The sequence below is a fragment of the Mus pahari genome, unplaced genomic scaffold, assembly GCF_900095145.1.
Source record: "Mus pahari unplaced genomic scaffold, PAHARI_EIJ_v1.1 scaffold_9412_1, whole genome shotgun sequence".
Classification (NCBI taxonomy): Eukaryota; Metazoa; Chordata; class Mammalia; order Rodentia; family Muridae; genus Mus; species Mus pahari.
In genome coordinates this window covers 29,667-35,425 of record NW_018391667.1, presented here as the reverse complement: position 1 = coordinate 35,425, position 5,759 = coordinate 29,667, and the positions used below count along the sequence as shown (strand labels likewise).

Sequence of the window (5,759 nt, the reverse complement as noted above, 5' to 3'; positions counted from 1 at the left end):
TGCGTCATATAGTTTGCAAGACCAAGGGGCCTCTCTTCCCAGTGATGGCCGATTAGGCCATCTTCTGCTACATATGCAGCTAGAGACACAAGCTCAGTGGGTACTGGTTAGTTCATATTGTTGTTCCACCTACAAGGTTGCAGCCCCCTTCAGGTCCTTGGGTACTTTCTCTAGCTCCTCCATTGGTGATCCTGTGTTTCATCCAATAGCTGGCTGTGAGCATCCACTTCTGTGTTTGCCAGGCACTGGCATAGCCTCACAAGAAGGACAAGCAGTTTTAAAAAGATTTACTCACACCTTAATGAATGATTATGAAACAAAAAGAAAGAATAAAGTCCCCCAAAGACAGAATATATAGTGCTTTCTCAACTATAAAATTTTGAATATTAATGAGAAAGAAACAACAGTACCCAAGAGACAATGAGGTATAGAAAAATTGTGGAATTAGATCTTCCTATATACTATAAAGATGTGTTAACATCAGAATGAAATCCCTCAAAAGTTTTGCATCAGGAACATAGATGTCTTTATATTTCTTCAAGAAAAGATAAGATGTGGAACCCAGTGAGAATTTGTGTTGATACAGGCCTTACATCATCAGAGATATGGTAGTGAATTTGAGTAGCATTATATTGTTTGATCATCAACCGGAGTGAATGATACCCCATTGGAAAACCCATCCTAGAAAAGGTCCAGGCTACATACCTAGTTCAGTTTCAAAGTACAAGAGATTCAAAATTCACTGGCTACCTTTTGATCTCAGTTTGCTTTTTATTGTAGTGATCCAGACCATAACCAAAAGACACTCAGGGTTAAAGGAGTTCAACTTTCAGCTGGCTCATATTCAGGTAGAGGAAGTCAGGGTAGGAACTAAAGCAGAGGTTCAGGAGGAAAAACACTTTCTGGATTGCTCTGCTTGCCTTCTTCATCCTACTTTTCTGTACAACCTAGGACAACCTGCCCAAGTGTAGCAACACAAACTCACAGTGGGCTGGGCTCACCCATATTAATCATTAAGCCCTTGTTTAAGAGGCTGCCTTTTCTCTGATGTATACTATGGGTATCTTAATTAAATATGGGGTAGCTGTAGCGGTGTGGGTTTCTATCCACATTCTCTGTTCTATCTCAGTGCCCTATATAAATGTTTCTAGGGTAGTACCAAAGTGTTCTTATCACTATGGATCTGTGGCATAATTTGAGATCAGGAATAGTGATACCTCTAGACATATCATTAGTTCTCAAAACTTCATTGCCATTTATGTTTCCATTTGAATTTTTAGGGTGTCTTTTGGTGACCATTGCATATTTACAATATTTACCCTTTCAGTCCCTGAGCATGTGAAGTGTTTTCATCTTCTTCTGTCTTTCTCCATTTTTGTTCTGTTTTAAAGATTGTATTGCAAGCTTGTATTCCACTTCATTGGTTTGGTTTATCCCAAGACATTTTGATAGTCTTGGAGTAATTTTTTTTTTAAAAAAAGATTTATTTATTTATTATATGTAATTACACTGTAGCAGTCTTCAGACACTGGAGAAGAGGGTGTCAGATCTTGTTACGGATGGTTATGAGCCACCATGTGGTTGCTGGGATTTGAACTCCGGACCTTCGGAAGAGCAGTTGGGTGCTCTTACCCACTGAGCCATCTCACCAGCCCCCGGAATAATTTTTAATATGATAACTTCTCTGTTTCATTTTTCCCCTCACTATGTCTTTCATGGGTATATAAACAGGCTACTGATTTTTGCATGTTTATTTTAAATTCTGCCCCTCTGGAAGTGACACTTTCGAAAGTGTTTATCTCTTTGTGTTTTGTTGGGGTCCAGGTGTTGCCTCACAAACCACATGAACACAGATCTTAGTCAGACAAGGGTAATTTATTGAGCTTTATTGGTTGATCAAGGATGCAGACCAGACTCAGGAGCTTGCTGTGACTATGACACAGGATCCTCCAGAGCTTTAAAGCCTTGCTTTAAAAAATCTGTGCCATAAAAAAATCTGTGCCAAATAATTCCACCAATCAGGATCAAGGGATAGTAGACTTCCTTACGAACATGTCTTTATTGCAATTTATTCTGCTGTCATTGCTTTGGGTGTTAAAATGTGGAAGCAGGCTTGCCTTACCTAGCATACATGTCTTAACTTCTAATCAGGATGTCTTTACCCATACACAAGTCTCTTTCTGCCTAATAGTAGGATGTCAATTCCCAGGGAGGTCTTAGGAACTTTATTTGATCACAAGCCAAAATGGAAGTCTTATTCCAAATATCTTCTTATATTGGTGTAGGTATCTCTCTTATGTTGGGTTCCATCCCAGTGGCAGGGACTGAGGAAAATCAAAACAGGGCATAATGAGGTGCAGGAAGTGCTGCAGGTGGTTGGTTCTGGTCCAAGCAAATTGTGGTTAACTATACAAAGCAGTTCTAACTGACTTCTACTGTGATGGATTTCCAAGAACAACAAAGCAAAGAACGTAACAGAATATACAAGCACCTAAGGCAAGAGAAAGTCTCCTTATATCATTAATAACAACACAGAAAGGCTGCTTACACAGGCAAGATTTACCTAGGACTTAACAGGTTCCTGGCATAAAATCCCATCATCTGCAAATAGAGATTCTTAAGTTTCTTCCTCTTTTCTTTTGTCCTTTTTATTTTCTTCCTTTGCCTTATTGAACCAATGAAGATTACATACATGATATCGAATAGAAGTAGAGTGTGGGGACCCTTTTGTCTTACTCTTGACCTTAATGCATATAATTTGATTTTTTTTTACATTTATCTTGAACTGGCCTGTAAGCTTATCATATGTACACACACACACACACACACACACACACACACACATTCTGTCCATTCCTATTCAGTTATTATCCTGAATAAGTGGATTATTTCATGGATTCCCCTGGAATTTACCCAGTAGATATTAACAAATGCCTCCCCATGCATTAGTTTAAATGCTAGTTTTATTCCTGTCTCTAAGTTTGTGATGCTGTACGAGGATGTGTGTATGTTGAACCATCACTGGAATGATGTGTTCTTAAATTGTGTTCAACATGACTTTATTGAGAATATTGTGTTTACTTTCATCATAGAGAATAGCCTATGATTTCCTTTTCATGGTGTGTCTTTGTCTGACTTTGGTATCAAGGCAATATTGGCTTCACTAACTGAGATCTCCTTATCTACTTTATGGAACAACTTGAGACTCATTAATCTTTTTTCTTTTTTATTATATATTTTCTTTATTTACATTTCAAATGTTATCCTCTTTCCTAGTTTCCCCTCTGAAAATCCCCTATCCAATCCCCATCCCCATGCTACCCAACCCACCCACTCCTATTCCTGGTCCTGGTATTCTTCTATACTGGGGCATAGAGCCTTCACATGACCAATGGCCTCTCTTCCCATTCATGACAGACTAGGTCATCCTCTGCTACATATATGTCTAGAGCCACAAGTTCCACCATGTGTTTTCTTTGATTGGTGGTATAGTTCCAAGGAGCTCTGGAGATGCTGGTTAGTTCATATTGATATTCCCTCTATGAGGCTTCAGTCCCCTTCAGCTCCCTGGGCATTTTTCTGGCTCCTCACTGATAAGTGGATATTAGCCATGCAACTTAGAATACCCAAGATACAATTTGCAAAACACATGAAACTCAAGAAGAAGGAAGACCAAACTGTGGATATTTCGTTCCTTTTTGAATGGGGACCAAAATACCCATGGTATGAGTTACAGAGACAAAGTTAGGTGCAGAGCCGGAAGGAAAGACCATCCAGAGATTGACACACTTGGGGATCCACCCCATAAACAACCACCAAACCCGGACACTAGGCAGATGTCAACAATAGCCTACTGACAGGAACCTGATATATCTGTCTCCTGGGAGGCTCTGCCAGTGACTGGCAAATACAGAAGTGGATGCTCACAGTCATCCATTGGAGACTCATTAATCTTAGTTCTTTAAAGGCTTGGTATAATTCATCAGTGAACCCAGCTAATCAAAAACATTTGACCTGGGAAATTTTTCACTACTGCTTCAAACTCATTTGGGTTGTAAGTTACATTGTAATTGTAAGTTTCATTGTAGTTATAAGTTACATATCTTGCCTTGTTTTAGCCTTGTTAGTTTGCATTAATAAAATCTATTTCTTTGGACTTTCCAGTGTAGTGTGACATATAACTTTAAGGTGTGTCTTGATGATCTTTCTAATATTTTTGGCATTGCTAACGCAAGATGGGAGGAGAAAAATACCCACCTAAATCATCATGGCCATATTAATTAAAGAAGGCAATTAAGTAAACCAAGTTATTTATTTGTGTATACAACCTGCCTCACTCTTAAGTGGCGTTCCATATATCAGCATTGGACATGAAAAACGAGACATATATAGCTCACAGGTAGGGAATTTCCCAATGAGGGATTTGGCAGACAAAAGAGGCAGGGTTACAGGCAATGTGGCTTCCAATTCCCTTACCATAAAGATGCAGTTTCTAATTTAATTTTGGGCTTAAATCTTGTATCCTGGCTCTCTGGTCCTATAAAACATTAGAGACAACTCAGTTTTGCCTCTAAGCACTTGTGTATGCCCAGGATTTTTAACACCCCCTATATGACATTTTATCAATGGGGGTAAATCCACACAGCCCCTGGTCTGAACTCCAGAAACAAGAATCAACAGACCCAGTTGTCCACAGTGGGAATTGTAACTACCAAACTTATAACCACCTTCATTTTGAAATTAAAACAATTTAAAATTATTAAAAACAATGATAATTTATTGAAATAGGATTTCTCCGTGTAGCCCAAGATGGCTCAGATTTGTTTATATATCAGGTTGGCTTCAGATTTACAAGAAACATAACTGCCCTTGCTTGGTCTCCTAAGCATTGAGATCCAAGTCCTGAATTTGTTTTTTCATCCATGTATAAAAACATTTAAAGCCATTTTCATTTATTTCTCCCTTCTATGGTGATTAATATCTCTCTGGCCAAATATACTTTCCCCTTTATTTTATTTTACACAAACACAAATATTCCCTTTATCTCTATGTAAATTTAATTAATATTTTTCCTATAATTAACTTCATTTAAATTCTTTTATATTTACTGAATAAGCCTATTTTCAGGACAGCATATATATCATGTGCTCGCATAACCTGTCTCAGTGTTCCCATGGATCCCACACTGAAAGAACCCAGTTGTTTAAGATAGCATTGACATCTTACTCTTCTTTTATTTCTCCCTTCTTTTTTATGGTAAAAAAAGGTTTATATTTAGAATTAGCCATCTGGACTCAGTTTAGATGATGCCAATCTTGTTGGCAACATCTAGAGCATCATAATCAGGAGCCAAGGGAGCATATACATTCTTCTCTCTGTCAGGCTTTGTCAGACTTTGGCCACATCAATGTCACAGAGTTTCTTCATGGCCTCTTTGATCTGGTGCTTGTTGGCCTTGACATCCACAATGAACACAAGCATGTAGTTATCCTTTATTGTCTTCATGGTGGACTAGATGGTCAGTTGTAATTTGATGACAGCATAGTGGTCATGCTTGTTTCTCCTGGGTGCACTCTTTTGAGAATATTTTGGCTGTCTCTGGAGCCACAGGGACTTGGGCTGCAGGAAGGTGGGTGATGTTCTGATTTCTTTTTGTGGCTGTGGATGCTTTTCAGCACTGCCTTCTTAGCTTTCAAGGCCTTTGCTTTGGCTTCATCTTTGGGAATGGCCAGGGCTTCCTTCTTTGCTTTTGGTGCCAT

The 5,759-nt window shown here is 38.7% G+C and overlaps 1 pseudogene; it reads right to left on the bottom strand.

The window, feature by feature from the left end:
• Positions 1–5,299: 5,299 nt before the first annotated feature.
• LOC110314637 lies at positions 5,300–5,759 on the bottom strand (annotated as a pseudogene).